Raw genomic sequence first — 23,172 nt, forward strand, 5'->3', positions numbered from 1 at the left:
TTAAGTGGCCACAAACACAACAGACGGTGTCAGAGGCCAGGAAAGGCAGTAAATAAAGTTTTAAGGCTTACTGCTAAAGTATAAATATCGATTTTTTTAAAGCAAATGACCACAATAACGTCTGAAGGCCTTACACGCCAGGAACGACAATTACATAAAAAATTAGAAACCTGCTGTAAAACAGCAAATACAAGCAAAGGTTAATTAAAGGAAACAAGCAACTGACCACTAAACGGGAAAAATAAGATGATGGTAACCTTGTAACACAACTCTTAAACTGCTTGATTTATTCCAGAAGGCGACCGGAACTATTAACTAGACATACATAACCTTTAATGTAGGCATTACAAGATATGGTAATAAATAATACAATAATAAAACACAGGGACCAGTCACAGACGATGCTCCAGGAATCGACCTCTGAAAAGGTCCGGCAACAAACACTTCCGCGAGCGATGAGATAGGCAGCCAAGAGTTGCATTCACTTCACAAGATAGTAACTCAGACTAGTGGCAGTCTAACGAATGACTAATGACAATCTTGCTGAAGCTACCCGACGTCCGATAAACCAAATGAAAGAATGGAACAACACACCAAAGCCGGAACCGGCGGACTGCACTACGCCCCCAGAAGACTGTGCTTAGAGCGCCCGGAACGAGAATCACTACCACCAGAGTAAAAGAATCACAAACGGCCCACAATCAAGAAAGCTGTCAAGACTACACGCCTTACCGGACAGCAGTGGCAAGGCGAGGAAACATACACTGCCGTTACATACACTAACCCCAAGGGCAGGTAACTGGGGCGTTAGCGGCCACCAGGCAGGAAAAATACCGCTGGCTGAACACAACAAATTGCAACAAGCTGAACGCAGTAAATAGTAATACGAAATCTAGGAAAGCTAACGAGATCCGCCTTCCCCAAGCACTCCACTCGCTGCTCTTCGCCTCAGCGCCACTATGAGCAGCAACACGAACCCAAGCCACTGGAGGATTACGAGATGTCACAGTGGTGGAGGTTTCTCTACTTGGATTGAAATGCACTCATCTTAAAGCCTGCAGGATCTGGTTTACGACGAGGTCCTGCACCATCGTGTCCACAGCCCTTCCATCCGGCAGTCTATGCGCGCTGCCAGCGGTCCAGGCGTGTTCTCGTACTGTGCGGAGTCCCCAACCGAACTGCCACACTCACACGACACGGAAAAACAACCACGTTGCCCCAAAGATAGGGCAACAGTTACTACATATTGATAACCGCCGCTGCTGCCACTAGCGAACAGGCAACGTTTGCGAAACGAGTGGCGCCAATCAAGACGAGAAGAAGACAAACAACCGCCACCATGCCAACTAAAGGATGCGGTCTGGCCCCCAACAGAGGGCGGAAACCTACAGACAGCACCAACGCGACCTGCAACACGGCTCACTCTTTTCAATTCTGATTCTAATACTAGATCCACTGTCTCGTCTTATGAACTGCTGTTTCTTGTTGTACAGGTTATTAGACAAGTCTTCCGCTTCATAGAGGCCTCTGTTTCTTGTTGTATCAGGTTATTAGACAAGTCTTCCGCTTCGTAGAGGCCTCCAATGTACTTTTTACACCTATCCGCTCTCACCTTAGGATTTAACAGTGGAATTCCCATTGCAGTCTTAATGCTACCACTCTTGCATTTAATTTCACCAAAGGTTGTTTTGACTTTTCTGTGTGCTGATTCAGTCCTTCCAACGATGATTTCTTTTTCGATTTCTTCACATTTTTCATGCAGCCATTTCTCCTGAACTTCCCTGCACTTCCTGTTATTTTATTGCTGACTAACTTCTATTTCTGTATTCCTAAATTTCCCTGAATATTTTTGTACTACCTTCATTCATTGATGAGCTAAAGCATTTCTGCTGTGTCGTCCGAACAAGCCACAGCCAGGACAAAAGTACCACAGGAGCAAAGATGCGAGCTGGTACCAGTGCCGAAGAGACTCGCCATTTGCCGAGTTCTACCAGCGTCACGGTTGGTTCTGAGGATGAAGGTATCAACCTCGCCTCGGCCATTGGCCGGCCGAGCACAATCCGCCAGGGACTGAACGACAACAGACAGGAGCCTACTCGGAAGATGGAGGGCTGACTTAGACAGCGAACGTCGATTAGTGAACTCTTAGAAACGAACAGACAGTTGTTGTAAATTGCATTTGCAATGTGCTGTGAAGTTTACCTACGATTATTTGCACTTAGACAATGAGAGCCTTTCTTGTATTATATTACAAACAGTGTTGCAATTTTCAATATTCAACGAATATCTTTTTACTCATTTATGTGACTTCATTACTAATTCGTTGGAGTATTGTAGAACCTTCGTTCTCTTCCCCTATTATCTGACGCTGGTGCATAGCTGTGTAATAGCAGGGAGAAATTGTCTTAGCGGTGTACTGCACCAGAAGCCGTTTCACGAACCCACAAGCTCGGCCTACCGTAAGAATAGTGGCAATTCGGCCTCCACAACAGTAGCGACGAGGCCTTTACAAAGCTGGCAGAGAGATTTTACAAAAAAATTCTCCTGTTACCAATGGTTTCTTCGCGGTTACCTTCTTTGTACCTATGTTTTTCTTTCCAAATTACTTGATTGCCCTTGTTAGAGATGTCTGTTGCTCTGAAACTGAAATATCTAATGAGTTATTCCTTATCGCAGTACCTGTAGCCTTATAGAAATTCAAGGGCAGCTCTTTATTCCTTAAAGCTTCTTTACCCTATTTCTTTGTGCATTGATTCTTACTGACTAGTCTCTTAAACTTCAGCCTACTTTTAATAGCTACTAAATTGTGATCTGTGACTATATCTGCTCCTAGGTACGCCTTACAATACTTCGAAATCTCTACCTGACCATGAAGTAATTCATCTGAAATCTTCCCGTATCTTCCCCGCCTTTTCCAAGTATACCTCCTCCTCTTATGATTCTTGAACACAATATTTGGTATTACTAGCTGAAATTTATTACAGAACTCAATTAGTCTTTCTCCCCTCTCATTCCTTATCCAAACTCTAAATTCTCCTGTAACCTTTTCTCTACTCCTTCCGCCACACCTGCATTCCAGTCCCCCATGACTAATAGATTTTCATCTGCCTTTACGTACTGAATTATTCGTTCAGTATCCTCATATATACCCATCTCTCTGTCTCTGCCCTTCTCTCTCTCTCTCTCTCTCTCTCTCTCCATATTCTGCTTGCGACATCGGCATGTCTACATGAACTATTGTTGTCGGTGTTGGCTGTCAATCATGATGAGAACAACTCTATCACTGAACAGTTCACACCAACACACTCTTTGCCCTACCTTTCGATTCATAACGAATTCTACTCCTGTTATACCATTTTCTGCTGTTGTTAATACTACCTTATACTCATCTAACTAGAAATCCTTGTCTTCTTTCGATTTCACTTTGCTAAACCCACTATATCTAGACTGAGCTTTAACATTTCCCTTTCAGATTTTATAGCTTCCTTATCACGTTGAAACTTCTGACATTCCACCCCCTACCCCACCCCTCCCCCACAACACATAGAACGTTACCGTTTTGTTGGTTAATCAATCTTTTTCTCGTGATCAACTTTCCCTTGGCAGTCCCATGCATCATGCACATTGAACTGTGTTCCAGAGGAAGGGCCGATCACTGCAGAGGACGCAGCGGCAGAAGCAGTCCTGTGACGGCTTCATTCAAGAGCTGTGCTGGCGAAAGCTGTTGCTGGCTGAGAACAATAGAGCGAGTGAAAGAGTACCAATTTGATTGAGTTGTCTCATTATGAGAAGACAGAAGGAGTGATCTGCTTAACTTGCTAAAAACATTCAAAAGCCAAGATCGCATAAATATTTCATTTAAAACAACCGGTTTTGACAGACTTTGCTGTCATCTCCATGTCTTAAAAAACTTTGTTATAAAAAGTGTCCATTTTAACTTGGACCCCACGCCAAGTTGCCATGTAGATAAAAAGCAGCACATTATAAATTTTTGTCATAACTAAAATATTTAAAAACGTAAATCACCTTGTGCAAATGGCCATGTGCCTCACAGATGACTGTTATGTCACAAAAATATTGTACGCAGTAGCACATTTGTTTACATAAGCTGGATATATTTAAAAATCCACCTCCTTAAACGTCCTATAACTTAATACCTTATACGCCATTTAAGATGAATTTTTATATTTGTGGATCTGTTTATGCCTGAAGAATGTATTTGTTATCTTTAGTTCATTATGTAATGTCAACACCTTCAATCTATATCCATTATTGTTTATTACATTTTCCCCATCAGAACTAGTAACATATACTATGGGGGTGTTACCCATCTTTGCATTTAAATCTTCTGCTACTATCAGATAACTATTTTTATTTATATTCTATAGGGTTGTTTGCAAAGTATCATAGAAGACTTCAAAGTCATCATCCCGTCCCGTCTTCTGGGGTATATGGCTCTGAGCGCTATGGGACTTAACATCTGAGGTCACCAGTCCCCTAGAACTTAGAACTATTTAAACCTAACTAACCTAAGGACATCACACACATCCATGCCGGAGGCAGGATTCGAACCTGCGACCGTAACGGTCGCGCGGTTCCAGACTGAAGCGCCTAGAACCGCTCGGCCACACCGGCCAACTACCGACAGATAACTTCGTGGTATCTTTATCCTGACCACAACTGTCATTTCATCAATGAAGGTGAAAGACCGTTTTTGTTTGTTAAAGTCTTCTTCCGTAGGACAGTAACTCCAGGGCAAGCTCTTTGCTTTTGAGGGATTCCGCTGCAGATCGTGTCATACCTGTTTATTGTTGCTGAAACTCTTCATTTCTTTTTGGTTTCTGTTATGATGGACGTGTCAATTATCGTGAACTTAATTCATTTTCTAGTTCTGCTGCTTCATCTTTGAGACTGTGCACACTCCGAGTAGCCCGTCTGAGTACACTGTCGATTCCAAGTCTTATATTCCTGTTGTGTGCCAAGACGTCTTTAGTTTATCTGTCCAACCTGCTTTTTTCTTGAGGTTCTGAGTAACGTTACAAGTCCCCCCGTTACATGATACTTGCCTGTAGCCAGGTAGCTAGGTGGTGGGTCTGCACACCTGTTTTTCTTTTGAGGTTGTCTCCCTTATATAGTTTCTTTCACTGCAGTTATGGACCCATCTCTCCTATTTTTCGTCGAGGTTGTCTTCTCTACGAGAGGTGGCTTATGTTCACTTAGCAGCCTCCTCCCGGCCCCCTCCGCCTGCCTACCTGTGTTGTGGACTGCTCTTCATCTGACGCTTGCCTAAGAGACCTGTCTGGCTTGGGTGGTCCTGCCAGGATAAGGCGGCAGTCCCTGAGGAGGCCAGAATCGTGATGGCGTCAGGCAAGCCGCTTTGTACAGACAATGCCCCAATGGCCTTGATAGAGAAGGCAAAGAACTTCCTTCTGAAGCAAACGTGGTAAAAACGCACAGGACTGATCAGTGTCTGTACATAAGAGGATGACACCAGCTGTAACCGCGACCGGAATGGTCGCGCGGTTGCCGAAAACGAAGCGCGGCGGGACCAAAAGAGGGCAGCCCGCGAACAAACTAACGAACGGAAAAGGACGCACACGAACAACGAAGGACGACCGAGCAAGACCTTACGAACAACAAAACGCAAGAAGCAATAAGATCGCTAGCGACAACCTAACGAATTCACAGCGTCCACTCGTACACGGAAACAAAGTAATGTAAACACGCTGTCTGTAGGCGAGATGTCGATAGACTCACGTGAATGTCAGACTGCCTAACTCAGCGAGAGGCAGGCGCTTAAATACATGATAGGGTACGTCGCTATTGGCTACTGGAACCACGTGCTTCACCGTGGCGCCCTCCGTTATATGCGGGTCAGGAACGCGCGCAACCATGGCCTACGGCGTGACGGCTGTAGAGACCCCTAGTGGTAATCGACGACAATGCAGTCTGGCGCCGATTCGAAACTCGCGGGGCTCGGTACCAGAGCACCCTGCTGGACCGAAAAACTGTGCTGATTTTCTTAACTCCATGCGACCAACATGTGTGGAGGTGTCAGAGTGGCCGAGCGGTTCTAGGCGCTACAGTCTGGAGCCGCGCGACCGCTACGGTCGCAGGTTCGGATCCTGCCTTGGGCATGGATGTGTGTGATGTCCTTAGGTTAGTTAGGTTTAAGTAGTTCTAAGACCTCAGAAGTTAAGTCCCAGAGTGCTCAGAGCCATTTTTTGTGTGGAGGTACTGCAACAGAATGTTGAGAATGGGATCTGCAGCTGTCGCTTGAACAGTATGTCAGTGGCTGACGGGAAAAGTAAGTGTTTCAGTGTCCTGGAAACCAACATGAAAACAAGATTCTTCGGAGGTGTGAAATGCCAAATTAGTGTTGGCTGGTAGGTGAAAAAGAGTGCTCATATTCGAATATTTAGCAGTTGTCCTGCATACAATTTCATACTGATAACTGGAAGGGAAGACCAATACTGCAGATTTTGCGCCGTGCGTGGAGGGACTAGCTCGGAAGGGCTGAATAGTGGGGTGAGAGGTTTGTGATCCGTCACCAACTATAATTTTCTGACACAAAATATTGATAGAATTTGGTCACGTCATATACGATATCAAGAACATCCTTCTGAATATACAGGGAGTTGCATTGTGCTTTGTTGAGTAGTTCAGACGTGATCAAACTTCACGCGAGATTACAGCACCAATTCTATAAGAGGATACATCCACTGCGAGCAATATCAACTTACTGGGGTGACATGTCTCAAATATTCAATCTCATTTTGAAAGAAGGGGCGCTTAACTTTATTACGCTTTAGCCTAGCATCTGAGGGCACCTGAAATAATTTTCTGAGACTGGAAAGTTGTGCGTTGGGGGTACAACGCAGAATTACAGTATCGTTGACATACTCGTAGCTTGTACAAGAAAGAACTGTAGCAGTCAACTCTTCTAAGTAACGTTAAAAATTCCAGTGGCAGATGCACTGCTGAAGGGAAGCCGCAAAAACTTAAATAAAACCATGTAGGTGTTGATCACAAAAACTCGTTCGGACTGTTCATCCAAGCGAAGCTGCAAGTGAGTGACACGACGATCATTACTGGAAAATGAACGACCTTCACTAAGCTTGTCAACGAATTCATCAGGACCTGGTAAAAGAAAAAGAGTCAATCACTGTCTGTGGAGTTACCACTGCCTTAAAAATCTGCACATAAGCGTAAATTGTCTCATTTCTTCATAATCGCCAAAGGGGATGCCATCTCTCTTCAGCGCATAGTCCTGAGGCACTATATTGGCTTTTAGTTGAAGTCTACATGTACTTGTACATATGCCGTTTCCGACCACCAGTAAATTGAGGCTCTCTCGAAAACTCGCCGTTAATTGTATGATCCGTTGTAATGAAAAAATGAGAACCTCATATTCATTGTTAAAGAATTATTGTAACTTGCTTATAATGAGAGTATGCCGTTTCTAGGGAATGGCGCATTGAGGATCCATCGAAAACGCATTGTTCTTGGTACAGTTTGTTATAATTAAATGTCAGTAGTATCATGTCTGTGATTAAAGGTTTTACGAGATCGTAACATATAAAGTATAGAGATAAATTATGCATAGTCAATGGAGTGCAATGAGTAGTGTCATAGACTTGTAAAGAATCAGACGCAGTGTGGCTGATTCGTGTCTCACTGAATGCAGTTCTTTTTTACTAATCATCTCGTTTTATTTTAAGTTCTGCTACTTTCTATATTTGTTTCGTAAACGCGTATTCTTTAATATTCGATGTCATGTAAATGTAAGAGTGCTCTTTCTGAGGAGTGAGGTTTGTTCGATTGGCTCAATCTACAAAACAGTAAAATATTTTGCACTTTCTTGCTTTATGTTTTGTATTTAATGTTTAAATGTTCAAATCCTTCTATTCTGTCCTTCTATTCTGTCGAGGAGCTCCTGGAAGAGCTAAAAAATTAAGCAAATTCCAGTGTTACATTCTTGATTTTCTTTATTTAAACTAACGACTTGTCGCCTGAATATGTTTCTTATATTTCATTTTATCTGTTTCTACAATCGTGTTATAATTTCATGTATTGACTCGTTCCATGACCATGGAGACTTCTCCTAAATGTGGTCCCACGGAACAATAAATAAATAAATAAAAAAAAATAAAAAAAAAAATGTGTGTGAATTCCTAAGGGACCAAACTACTTAGCTAATCGGTCCCTAGACGTACACACTACTTAAACTAACTTACGCTAAGAACAACACAAAGACCCATGACCGAGGGAGGACTCGAACCTGCGGCGGCAGTTGTATTTATTATGTTTTAAGGGTTCTACTACCGAACAGAAAAGTGATCAAATGAAATTGACCTTAAGGTTCTACTACGAAGTGAGAATGATGAGATAATGTTTACCTTATTTGCAGAACTACCGAAAATTTATATCGCACAAATTGTTACGGAACTTCTACAAGCCGATATCCTTATTGACTGGACAAGGTACTTTCCTTTTTGCCTTGTAAAGTGTCACCGATATTGACGTTTTTATTTATGTATACCGCAGACAAAAAAAATGGGTCTGAGCACTATGGGACTTAACATCTGAGGTCATCAATCCCCTGGAACTTAGAACTACTTAAACCTAACTAACCTAAGGACATCACACACATCCATGTCCGAGGCAGGATTCAAACCTGCGACCGTAGCGGTCCCGGGATACCAGACTGTAGTGTCTAGAACCGCTCGGCCACTCCGGCCGGCTACTGCAGGCAGAACAACATAACTAGCATATGGAGCTCGGAGGAAATTGACGTTTTAACAGAGTTAACATGGCAATTTTGCGCGCACGATACAGCCGCCAAGTGCCCCTGGATCGCGCAGCGATCGCCTGTAGCACTTGAGGCACACGTACCGTATGCACAAGTCGCATCGTTTCTGAGCGTTCAGCAGCACGCTGAATTCGGCACGCTCAACGTTGACGTTCAAAAGCACAGTCCGTGTGCCGACGGCATTACGTCGCGACACGGGCGTGTCAGCCGCTTGTGTGCTGCGGAACGCAGAGGGCACGATTTAACTCCGCTAGCCTAACACGTACTGTTTACGACGCCGTCCTGGCTCTGATTCCGCGCGCCGCGGCGAGCGAACGGGACACAACCTGTTTACGGAAACTCTGAGCTGCACAAATAGAGGCGGAGTCAAAGTCCACGGCGGCACTGTCAGATGAGTTCTGACGCTCCATTAATTCCAAAACATGTTGCAAGCTAGAATCAGGTTGTAGTGAATGAAAACACACACAAAACAGGTGTAACATTCTACAATGTTTATTTATTTCACAATACGGTTTTCGCCTGTTAGGCCATCATCAGGTACAAAGATAAGAACTGGCCATTAGCCGGCCGATGTGGCCGAGCGGTCCTAGGCGCTTCAGTCCGGAACCGCGCGACCGCTCCGGTCGCAGGTTCGAATCCTGCCTCGGGCATGGATGTGTGTGATGTCCTTAGGTTAGTTAGGTTTAGGTAGTTCTAAGTTCTAGGGGACTGATGACCTTAGATGTTAAGTGCCATAGTGCTCAGAGTCATTTTCAACTGGCCATTAAAATTGCTACACTAAGAAGAAATGCAGATGATAAACGGGTATTCATTGGACAAATATACACTCCTGGAAATGGAAAAAAGAACACATTGACACCGGTGTGTCAGACCTACCATACTTGCTCCGGACACTGCGAGAGGGCTGTACAAGCAATGATCACACGCACGGCACAGCGGACACACCAGGAACCGCAGTGTTGGCCGTCGAATGGCGCTAGCTGCGCAGCATTTGTGCACCGCCGCCGTCAGTGTCAGCCAGTTTGCCGTGGCATACGGAGCTCCATCGCAGTCTTTAACACTGGTAGCATGCCGCGACAGCGTGGACGTGAACCGTATGTGCAGTTGACGGACTTTGAGCGAGGGCGTATAGTGGGCATGCGGGAGGCCGGGTGGACGTACCGCCGAATTGCTCAACACGTGGGGCGTGAGGTCTCCACAGTACATCGATGTTGTCGCCAGTGGTCGGCGGAAGGTGCACGTGCCCGTCGACCTGGGACCGGACCGCAGCGACGCACGGATGCACGCCAAGACCGTAGGATCCTACGCAGTGCCGTAGGGGACCGCACCGCCACTTCCCAGCAAATTAGGGACACTGTTGCTCCTGGGGTATCGGCGAGGACCATTCGCAACCGTCTCCATGAAGCTGGGCTACGGTCCCGCACACCGTTAGGCCGTCTTCCGCTCACGCCCCAACATCGTGCAGCCCGCCTCCAGTGGTGTCGCGACAGGCGTGAATGGAGGGACGAATGGAGACGTGTCGTCTTCAGCGATGAGAGTCGCTTCTGCCTTGGTGCCAATGATGGTCGTATGCGTGTTTGGCGCCGTGCAGGTGAGCGCCACAATCAGGACTGCATACGACCGAGGCACACAGGGCCAACACCCGACATCATGGTGTGGGGAGCGATCTCCTACACTGGCCGTACACCACTGGTGATCGTCGAGGGGACACTGAATAGTGCACGGTACATCCAAACCGTCATCGAACCCATCGTTCTACCATTCCTAGACCGGCAAGGGAACTTGCTGTTCCAACAGGACAATGCACGTCCGCATGTATCCCGTGCCACCCAACGTGCTCTAGAAGGTGTACGTAAACTACCCTGGCCAGCAAGATCTCCGGATCTGTCCCCCATTGAGCATGTTTGGGACTGGATGAAGCGTCGTCTCACGCGGTCTGCACGTCCAGCACGAACGCTGGTCCAACTGAGGCGCCAGGTGGAAATGGCATGCCAAGCCGTTCCACAGGACTACATCCAGCATCTCTACGATCGTCTCGATAGGAGAATAGCAGCCTGCATTGCTGCGAAAGGTGGATATACACTGTACTAGTGCCGACATTGTGCATGCTCTATTGCCTGTGTCTATGTGCCTGTGGTTCTGTCAGTGTGATCATGTGATGTATCTGACCCCAGGAATGTGTCAATAAAGTTTCCCCTTCCTGGGACAATGAATTCACGGTGTTCTTATTTCAATTTCCAGGAGTGTATTATACTAGAACTGACATGTGGTTACATTTTCACGCAATTTGGGTGCATAGATCCTGAGAAATCAGTACGCAGAACAACGTAATAACGGTCTTCATTCGCCCGGGCATTGAGTCAAACAGAGCTTGGGTGGTGTGTACAGGTACAGCTGCCCATGCAGCTTCAACACGATACCACAGTTCATCAAGAGTAGTGACTGGCGTACTGTGACGAGCCAGTTGCTAGGCCACCTTTGACCAGACGTTTCCCATTGGTGGGAGATCTGGAGAATGTGCTGGCCAGGGCAGCAGTCGAACATTTTCTGTATACAGAAAGGCCCGTACTGGACCAGCAACATGCGGTCGTGCACTATCCTGCTGAAATGTAGGGTTTCGCAGGTATCGAATAAAGGGTAAAGCCACAGGTCGTAACACATTTGAAATGTAACATCCACTGTTCGAAGTGCCGTCAATGCGAGCAAGAGGTGGTGTAACAATGGCACCCCATACCATCACGCCGGGTGATACGCCAGTATGGCGATGACGAATACACGCTTCCAATGTGCGGCCACCGCGATGTCGCCAAACATGGATGTGACCATCATGATGCTGTAAACAGAACCTGCATTCATCCGAAAAAATGACGTTTTGCCATGCGTGCACCCAGGTTCGTCGTTGAGTACACCATCGCAGGCGCTCCTGTCTGTGATGCAGCGTCAAGGGTAACCGCAGCCATGGTCTCCGAGCTGATAGTCCATGCTGCCCACGTGACGGATATACATGGCGCATAGCTTCAAAATGGCTTCCTTTCACCAGAGAATAAAAAAAAAAATCACAACGGTATTGCTTGTATTCTGTGACGTTCAGGCACCCATGAATACATAACGTTTCTTAATGTTAGGGCTAATGTTATTGGATATGGAATCAGCAAGAAATGAAACCACTTCATTTGGACTTTTCTTGCATAAGAGTTTTGTGTACAGATAAAAGGAGGCGTGACGCTCTGAAACACTGTGTATTCCAAAACGTACAAACACAGCTAACGGCAGTAAGACATCGCATTGACTGGAATATGCGAAAGTGGTACGTTTTGCATATAGCCAGAAGAGATGCGTTAACTGGTTCCAAGCTCAGGACCGCCTTCTTGCACTAGTATTGTAGCCTCTTTCAGATCCTGGTAAATGTTTGCAGCTTTCCTTTCATGAACCTACTTGAAGTTTATGTCGCTTTACACCATTCGTCTCTTCCTGTATCTGGACTTAAGTTTTTCATAAGCAGATTAAACTTCTATTCTCAGACGGCCAAGAGAGTAATAACTGTTCGTGCAGATGGTTGTTGTCTTGCAAACGTCCCCATCTGTTGGCTCAGGGATCGAGACGCGGCTGCACGATTTGTTACAGCCATGCGGATAAGATGCCTGTCATCTCGACTGCTAGTGATTCGAGGCCGTTGGGATCCAGCACGGCGTTCCGTATTACCCTCCTGAACCCACCGATTCCATATTCTGCTAACAGTCATTGGATCTCGACCAACGCGAGCAGCAATGTCGCGATACGATAAACCGCAATCGCGATAGGCTACAATCCGACCTTTATCAAAGTCGGAAACGTGATGGTACGCATTTCTCCTCCTTACACGAGGCATCACAACAACGTTTCACCAGGCAACGCCGTTCAACAGCTGTTTGTGTACGAGAAATCGGTTGGAAACTTTCCTCATGTCAGCACGTTGTAGATGTCGCCACAGGTGCCAACCTTGTGTGAATGCTCTGGAAAGCTAATCATTTGCATATCACAGCATCTTATTCCTGTCGGCTAAATTTCGCGTCTGTAGCACGTCATCTTCGTGATGTAGCAATTTTAATGGCCAGTAGTGTATGTGGTACAGCGATATATTGTTAGGGCAATGATTTTAAACTGGTGCATCTACAGAGTATCTTCTTTTTTGGTGATGGAAAATGTTAACGTTAAGTTAAGGAACAAAACAAAAGTGGAAATGCGGTGTAATATAATTTAAATAACATACATTTCCAACAAACACAGTCTTGAGATAATATTTTTTAAGTTATTTTGTTGTTAAGTGTACAAAGACATATGAGTTATTTGGCAGTGCAAGAAATGACTCCCAGAAAGGTCCTGTGAGGACTTTGGTTCTGTGTGTCTATCGAGTTCTTCTAACAAAATATATAAATAACGTGGACATGGGTCTTTTGCAACTCTCGATACTTATTACGAAAGATAATGACCATATGACATAAAAAAACCCAAGGTTCTGAGAAGAATACATTAAAAATATTGTGATTTACGAACGTATAATCGCTGCCAGTGTTCCAAAATTCGTTGCCACTCCCTGCGTTATCACTAGTAACGTTTCCATACTTCTTTATCAGTTCTTGATATGATGATTTAAACTCACTAGGGATAGTGTCTGCATACTTCGTTATGTCTCTTGCTTCTGGCACTTTTAGTGGTACTTACTCCTTATAGGCACGAATAGGACCGTTCTTGGGAAGTTCAGTGATCTTGAACTTTGAAACTTGAGTAAGTGTATTGCTGGCCAATGTTGCTGTAGTCGCAATAGTACCTATACACTGTATTATTTTGTTGGACGTTACAGCCTAATTTTTTTCTCCTTAGAACTTGTATCAATAGGTTTGGGATCTATTTTGGAAAAGTATGTTTCGTAACCCTTGATTAACTTCAGCATACATAGCATTGCTTGTAGACGCTGACTTTAAAATATCAATGCACTGTTCTGCAGTGTACAAAGTATCTTCTTTTTCTTTCTTTTTCTTTCAGCAGTTCCAAGTGATCAAAGTCCCTATCGCAATGATAGATATGAATGCCCACGTGACGGATATACATGGCGCATAGCTTCAAAATGGCTTCCTTTCACCAGAGAATGAAAAAAAAAAATCACAACGGTATTGCTTGTATTCTGTGACGTTCAGGCACCCATGAATACATAACGTTTCTTAATGTTAGGGCTAATGTTATTGGATATGGAATCAGCAAGAAATGAAACCACTTCATTTGGACTTTTCTTGCATAAGAGTTTTGTGTACAGATAAAAGGAGGCGTGACGCTCTGAAACACTGCGTATTCCAAAACGTACAAACACAGCTAACGGCAGTAAAACATCGCATTGACTGGAATATGCGAAAGTGGTACGTTTTGCATATAGCCAGAAGAGATGCGTTAACTGGTTCCAAGCTCAGGACCGCCTTCTTGCACTAGTATTGTAGCCTCTTTCAGATCCTGGTAAATGTTTGCAGCTTTCCTTTCATGAACCTTTAACTCTACTTGAAGTTTATGTCGCTTTACACCATTCGTCTCTTCCTGTATCTGGACTTAAGTTTTTCATAAGCAGATTAAACTTCTATTCTCAGACGGCCAAGAGAGTAATAAACACTTCTTTGTAGTAATGAACAAAATATTTGTACTTCACTTTTGTTTCAGGATTGCCCTTCTTTTTCCCCTCTTTCAGATAAGCAACTTGTTCATATTTTTGTAAATATGGCACCCACAGTTTATATATGTTTAAAATACTGGGAGGATACCTTGTCTTTTTTCCCATCTTTCCATAATGGACTGATGACCTCTGATGTTAAGTCCCATTGTGCTCAGAGTCATTTGAACCATTTTTCCATATGTGCCACTCGAAATGGGTATCTGAAAACATGATCTTCGATGTTAGCTATATTCTGAGGTTTTATACAGCTGTTTTGACGTAACCCATCCCTTAAATCTCTTTGAGGCACTACTCCTTGCTGTGCAAGGCTGCAGCTTCGACGATGTCGAATGTTGTTATACAGTGTAACGAAAGGATGGCAACCTTACACATTATCTTTTCACAGCCATCATATTTCACCAGAAAACGTAAATCATGCAGCTGTAACAGTATTAAAGGGTCTCTGTAATAATCAAGTGATAAGCTCATTGATCAGCGTTATTGATAAGTGATGCAGAGTACACCCGTGAAATATTGTATAGTTACCCCTTTATCGTATTTTATTTTCACTGATTTGTATAGCATTTCATAACGTTTAAAAAGGTGTTTTGTACTGTTGTTTATTTATTAAAATATTACCATTGTTACTGTTCATTATTATTTGTATTTATTATTTCTATTATGTATTATTATTATGAAGAAGTTTACCACATAGTGAAACAAAGCTCTGCGTTCCTCAGTAGGCTCATCTTGCCGAGATCGCCTCCTTTGACATGTGGCTGCTGAAACCAAACCAGCCAAATATGTATCGTGGACATTTTTATTCTGCATTTTATTGAAGAGGTGCAGAATAGTGTAGTATTATGCACTAACTTTATAGATTAAAGCATCCATAATTAAACTGTTGTATTAATGTACACTCATTAAAACAGTTTTGTATCTGCAGTCGGGCCAGTTGTACGGGCGGGAGCGGATTTTTCCCACGTGATTCACATGAGGTTCGCCTGCGACTTTCTTGATTTGTCGGCCCCCGGTAGCTGAGTGGTCAGCGTGACAGAATGTCAATCCTAAGGGCCCTGGTTCGATTCGCTGCTGGGTCAGAGATTTTCTCCGCTCAGGGACTGGTCGTTGTGTTGTCCGCCGGCACGGTAGCTCAGCGTGTTCGGTCAGAGGGTTAGCTGCTCTCTGTAATAAAAAAACTGAGTTAACCGATTAACGACGAACTTAAACGGATGTCTTACGACGTTCGCCCCGAGCAGATGCAACGAACGAAAGCCAACAAAATGAGATTTTTAAAAAAAGAAAAGAGTGGTCAGCGTGACAGAATGTCAATCCTAAGGGCCCGGGTTCGATTCGCGGCTGGGTCAGAGATTTTCTCCGCTCAGGGACTGGTTGCTGTGTTGTCCTAATCATCATCATTTCATCCCCATCGACTTGCACCAGGCGACCGGTCTACCCGACGCGAGGCCCTTGTCACACGACATTGACTTTCTTAAATTGAATTGACTTCCTCTTCAGTGTCAGGAGCTGGACGTCTTTTTGTAGCTCGTCCTGATTCATCTTCACTACCACTATCCATTATAGGCCACCGAAACACGATAGAACAGCTGAAAAAGTTCCTTGGTTATCCTTTTTCTTGCAAGCATGAACAGCTGATGGAATCGAAAATCTATGCGTGCGCAACCTAGCGGGCGACTCCGCATTGACGTGTGCTGTCCTGCTACTGACCTCGCTTAGATAGGGCACTCTTTGTCGGTAGCAAAATATCCTAGGTCCTGAACAGGTGCTGTTTTGCAACTGCCTTCTTCTTCATACGATTCTACGAACTTCCTGATCGACACTTATGTTGTTTTGCCCTGCAAATAAAGCGTAGCTGTATAAAGAACTCTATTCTGGTCTCAAAGCATTTTCAGTCAAAAATAGATTTGTGTGGGTTCGCATGTGCCTTCTTCAGTTTTTCATACAGGAATATAAAGTGGACAATAAACTTTGGTGGCATTCTCTAACGGTGTGGCTGAACGAAATAATCTTGTCTTTAAGAGGTCCTAAACTATAAGCGGTTAAAATATGCTAGTGAGATTAAGCGGATAAGTGAAGCACCTGTGACTAAACAATAACATTTTTTGACACACTAAGACAAATTACAGTAAGTGAAATAGAGGAAATGGGGCATTTGAGTAAGAGGTAATTTACAACATGTCCTGAATGGGATTATAAGTAGTATGTGCAGTTAAAAGTGACGAGTAAGGGAACTGTGTCTCTCCATTCAGTTCTATGCTTTCGCTGATAGACATACGTTTATTAAATTCCATTATTTCAACAAAATTTCACTGTACCACATACACATCTTTGTCCTGATGATGGCGTAAAAACCCGAAAACCGGTTTGTGCAATAAAAATTGTAGAATACTACAGTAGTGTGTTTTCATTAATAATGTACAAAATATTCTACCAATAGCCGATGGACCAGTCAATCAATATAGGATCGAGGTACTTATTAAGCTGTTCAGTGATGCTAGGATCCGGCATATTCGAGTAATGGCGTGCCTAATCATAGCATCACTACAGTAACGTCCGCACTCACAGTTGAATGTACAACGGCGTGTAAGTTCTGAGTCAATTTCCCGCTGCTTATGTAGCTGCCAGGTTAATATTCTCATCGTAGTACTTGCAGAGCGCAGTAATTAGTTCTTCGCGAGAAACGCTTTCAGGGCAGACAGTGAGGCAAAAGGTTGCAGGATAACCGCTACGCTGATACTCCGACTGTTGCAAGAAAATAAGGTTGCCTGTAGCTAACTTCAGTGTAATCCTCTTGTTGAGAATCAAATACAGGGCATGGCGGTATGGAAACAGGCTCTGATGGCTATGGCGGTGCTGCGGTTGCTGGTGGTGGCTCCGTTGTGTTTGTCTGTGCAGCGAGCAGTGTGGTCACCATTTACCTCACCATTACATCTACTGCGCCTCAAACTAAAACTGAGTTACTGACAGCTCTTGAGGGGGGAGAGAGGGGGGGGGGGGGGGAGAGACTGGCCTGATCAAACACACAAAAAAAATAACACATGTACAAAAAACAGAGCGCAACCCCTGAGCTAGGCTGGTTGAAAGTGCGAATTAAAGTCACTATAAATATCAGTCTCCGAAAAGCACAAGAAACACAGTCAGTTGTAGGACGAGTGTTCTGAAACACGCGTAGTAACGGTGAACTAATGTGACGGGCAAGCACGGATAATGTACACAGTTCTGCAGGAACAACACAAAATAAATACAGCTGGCGGAAAGTGAAACAACCAATAAACGATGTCGCCAGTGTTGACGAGAAGTAAGACCAAGCAGCAAACAAATATTGTTTTTCCTCGTTGGTAATTGTTTGATTGTCTGCTGGTGGATGCCAAGGAGCTGAGGGGTTTTATGACGGAGAACAAAATACTCTTTAAAAAAAAAAAAAAAAAAAAAAAAAAAAAAAAAAAAAAAAAAAAAAAAAAAAAAGACGCAACATGAATGAATCATCTGAATGGGACGGAGATCGAGAGATGTGATATACATCCACAGGAAAAAAAGACTACAGTTTCAGTAATATAAGGTGATCTTTTTCAAGATATAAAGCTTCAAAAACTGAGCAAATCAATAACACGTTGGTCCACCTCTGGCCCTTACGCAAGCAGTTGTTCGGGCTGGCACTGATTGACAGAGTTGTTGGATGTATAGTGCCAAATTAAGTCCAATTAGCGCTTTTGTTCTGACTGTCGAGATGGTTGGAGGGCCCCGCCCATAATGCTCCAAACGTACTCAATTGGGGAGAGATCCGGAGACCTAGGTGGCCAAGGTAGAGTTTGGCAAGCACAAAGACAAGCGGTAGAAACTCGCCGCGTGCGGGCGGGCATTACCTTACTGAAATGTAAACCCAGGATTGCTTTCCATGGAAGGCAACAAAACAGGGAGTGGAATATCGTCGACACATCGCCGAGCAGTAAGGGTTCCGTGGATGACAAACAAAGGGGTCCTGCTATGAAATGCAAAGGCACCCCGGACCATCACTCTTGGTTGTCGGGAAAAATGGCGACGACAGTCAGGTTGGTATCCCACTGCTGCCCAGGCATCTCCAGACACGTCATCGGGTCTCAGTTCGAAGCAAAATGCATAACTGAAAACAAATGTACTCCAGTGAATAATACTCCAGCCCGAAGACGTGTGTGGAAACTCCTCGGACAGCAGTGGGATAGCAACCTGACTGTCGCTTGCTATACGATCCAACACCCTGGAGTGATGGTCTAGGACCCCTTTGGTTGTCATCCACTGCACCCTTGCAGTACAGCTATACGTCGACGTTACACTATGCACCGTTTCGTTGCCTTTCATGATAAGCCATCCTGGCCTTACATTTCAGCAAAATTATGCCCACCCGCGCAGAACAAGAGATTATATTGCTTGCCTTTGTGCTTGCTTGTCAAACCCTATCTTGGCGAGAAAGATAGCCGGATCTCACCCCAGATGAGAATGTTTGCAGCATTGTGGGCAGGGGACTCCAACCATCTCGGGACTCTGACAGAATTTGGCACGATATCACTGAGGAGGATATCCACGACTTCTGTCAATCAATGCCAAGACAAATAAACTGCTTGCGTAAGAGCCAGAGATGGACCAACGCATTACTAACTTGCTCTATTTTTGAAGCTCTTTCTCTTGAATAAATCACATATTTTTTTTGAAATTGTGATCGTTTGTTTGTACATGCACATCACATCTTTTGATTTTCGTCCAATTCGGATAATTCCTTCGTGGCGTGCAATTTTTTTAAAGATGCGCACGTAGAGCTTTATAAACCTCTTTTACTTACATTGAACTCCAGTTGCAAGATCCAGATGAATAAACGTTGCAAGACCTTGAACAGGACGAGTCCGAATATTCATAGTAGTGATGGAGGCTGAGTGTCGAGACACAACAGGTAGACTAGAGAGACAGAACGGAACTGGCAGACAGGCTGGACGGAAACAGGTCGGTTTGGCGTCCTTTAAGTTGGTTCCGTGGCGGAGCTGACCCTGCGTGCTGACTGAAGAGGCTGTGTCCAGGGGCCGGCCACAGACTGGGGCTGCAGTCACATGGCTGATGACAACTTCTAAACGCGAACTGGCGTGACGTGGTATTGACAGCGCACGATACCATAGGTCCGATATATACGAGGGTCGTTCAACAGGCAATGCAACACATTTTTTCTCGGCCAGTTTCGGTTGAAAAACTGAGGAATTTGTTGTGGAACATCGTGGAATATCCCCGCTTCAGCCCCTATAGTTTCATGAAGTTTCGATAGGTGGTGACGCTATACATAGCCTTCAAAACGATGTTTGTAACACAGGGCATCCCAAGCAGAGAGCTATCATTGAGTTCGTTTTGGCGGAAAACCAGAGCCTCTTAGATATTCATAGGAGCTAGCACAATATCTACGAAGTGAACAAAAGCGCGGTGAGTTGTTGGGCGAGGTGTATGTCATCATCGCAGCAACGTCACAAACCTTGTCTGGTCTCCCGCGTGCGGGCCGGCCGAACACAATTGTGAGTCCTGTAATGTTGGAAGGTGCGGATACTCTCATTCGAGGTGACTGCCCAATCACAACTGGACACCTCTGTAGGTAGTGCTGATACGCTCGTCCATCTGTTGGGGTACTCAAATGTGTGTGCGTGCTGGTTTCCTCGCCGCCTGACAGAAGACCATAAAGAGCAACGAAAGACTATTTGTATGGAATTGCTTGCGCTTTGTGGACCTGATAGTGACAATCTTTTGTCGAACATCGCTATGTGAAATGAAACATAGGTTCAACCTTTCGAACATGAAGCAAAACGACAGACCATAGAGTGGCGCCACACCACCTCTGCTCCTAAGATAAAGTTCAAAATCGCACACTCAGCTGGTAAAGTAACAGCGAAAGTATTCTTGGAGCCTGAATGGGTTAAACTGCTTAATGTCCTCAGCTTTGAAGTATTTTGTGCTATCCTCAGAAAACTGATTAAACGACTACATCGTGTTCGTCGCCACAAAAGCGCAAACGAACTTCTCCTTCTCCATGACAACGCAAGACCTCACGTAAGTCTGCGCACCCGAGAGGAGCTCAAAAAAAATGGCTCTGAGCACTATGGGACTTAACTTCTGAGGTCATCAGTCCCCTAGAACTTAGAACTACTTAAACCTAACTAACCTAAGGACATCACACACATCCATGCCCGAGGCAGGATTCGAACCTGCGACCGTAGCGGTAGCGCGGTTCCAGACTGTAGCGCCTAGAACCGCTCGGCCACCTCGGCCGGCAGAGGAGCTCACAAAACTTCATTGTTCTGTTCTTCCTCAGCCACTCTACAACCCGGATCTCACAGCTCCCGACTTCCATCTGTTTGGCCCGGTGAAGGATGCACTCCGCGGGAAGCATCAGTGGCCTACCGGGACCATCCGACCGCCGTATCATCGTCAGGGGAGGATGCGGATAGGAGGGGCGTGGGGTCAGCACACCGCTCTCCCGGTCGTTATGATGGTATTCTTGACCGAAGCCGCTACTGTTCGGTCGAGTAGCTCCTCAATTGGCATCACGAGGCTGAGTGCACCCCGAAAAATGGCAACAGCTCATGGCGGCCTGGATGGTCACCCATCCAAGTGCCGGCCACGCCTCTGTAATAAAAAACTGAGTGGAAGGATCAACCACCGAACTTGAGCAGGATGTCTTGCGACATCCGCAACGACCAAACACAACGGTCAATAACGAAAAAAAAAGGGGGTAGCGTCTTCGATTCATAATCAAAAGGTCTTCGGTCCCGGGTTCGATCCCCGCCACTGCCTAAATTTTGATAAATAATCAGCATTGGCAGCCGAAGACTTCCGGCATAAGAAGTCAGCCTTATTCTGCCAATGGCCTTGTCAAAGAGGGCGGAGGAGCGGATAGAGGTCAGGGCACTCTCTTGTCCTAGGGGTGAGAAATTGCCCCTAAAGGCGGAAGAATCAGCAATGATCAACGACATGAGGATGCAGAAGGATATGGAAACCACTGCATTAAAAACACGTAACGTGTATCCACAGGACATGTGGCCTGTAATTGAAGAAGTGTCATGATGATCTCTCCATTGGCAAAAGATTCCGGAATAGTCCTCCATTAGGATCTCCGCGAGGGGACTGCCAAGGGGGAGGTTACCATGAGAAAAAGATTGAATAATCAACGAAAGGATAACGTTCTACGAGTCGGGGCGTGGAAAGTCAGAAGCTTGAACGTGGTAGGGAAACTAGAAAATCTGAAAAGGGAAATGCAAAGGCTCAATCTAGATATAGTAGGGGTCAGTGAAGTGAAGTGGAAGGAAGAGAAGGGTTTCTGGTCAGATGAGTACCGGGTAATATCAACAGCAGCAGAAAATGGTATAACAGGTGTAGCGTTCGTTATGAATAGGAAGGTAGGGCAGAGGGTGTGTTACTGTGAACAGTTCAGTGACCGGGTTGTTCTAATCAGAATCGACAGCAGACCAACACCGACAACGATAGTTCAGGTATACATGCCGACGTCGCAAGCTGAAGATGAACAGATAGAGAAAGTGTATGAGGATATTGAAAGGGTAATGCAGTATGTAAAGGGGGACGAAAATCTAATAGTCATGGGCGACTGGAATGCAGTTGTAGGGGAAGGAGTAGAAGAAAAGGTTACAGGAGAATATGGGCTTGGGACAAGGAATGAAAGAGGAGAAAGACTAATTGAGTTATGTAACAAGTTTCAGCTAGTAATAGCGAATACCCTGTTCAAGAATCACAAGAGGAGGAGGTATACTTGGAAAATGCCGGGTGATACGGGAAGATTTCAATTAGATTACATCATGGTCAGACAGAGATTCCGAAATCAGATACTGGATTGTAAGGCGTACCCAGAAGCAGATATAGATTCAGATCACAATATAGTAGTGATGAAGAGTAGGCTGAAGTTCAAGACATTAGTCAGGAAGAATCAATACGCAAAGAAGTGGGATACGGAAGTACTAAATAATGACGAGATACGTTTGTAGTTCTCTAACGCTATAGATACAGCAATAAGGAATAGCGCAGTAGGCAGTACAGTTGAAGAGGAATGGACATCTCTAAAACGGGCCTTCACAGAAGTTGGGAAGGAAAACATAGGTACAAAGAAGGTAGCTGCGAAGAAACCATTGGTAACAGAAGAAATACTTCAGTCGATTGATGAAAGGAGGAAGTACAAACATGTTCCGGCAAAATCAGGAATACAGAAATACAAGTCGCTGGGGAATGAAATAAATAGGAAGTGCAGGGAAGCTAAGACGAAATGGCTGCAGGAAAAATGTGAAGACATCGAAAAATATATCATTGTCGGAAGGACAGACTCAGCATATAGGAAAGTCAAAACAACCTTTGGGGATATTAAAAGCAACGGTGGTAATATTAAGAGTGCAACGGGAATTCCACTGTTAAATGCAGAAGAGAGCAGATAGGTGGAAAGAATACATTGAACGCCTCTATGAGGGTGAAGATTTGTCTGATGTGATAGAAGAAGAAACAGGAGTCGGTTTAGAAGAGACAGAGGATCCAGTATTAGAATCGGATTTTAAAAGAGCTTTGGAGGACTTACGGTCAAATAAGGCAGAAGGGATAGATAACATTCCATCAGAATTTCTAAAATCATTGGGGGAAGTGGCAACAAAACGACTATTCACGT

This window comes from Schistocerca serialis, chromosome 4 (assembly GCF_023864345.2).
Source record: "Schistocerca serialis cubense isolate TAMUIC-IGC-003099 chromosome 4, iqSchSeri2.2, whole genome shotgun sequence".
Lineage (NCBI taxonomy): Eukaryota > Metazoa > Arthropoda > Insecta > Orthoptera > Acrididae > Schistocerca > Schistocerca serialis.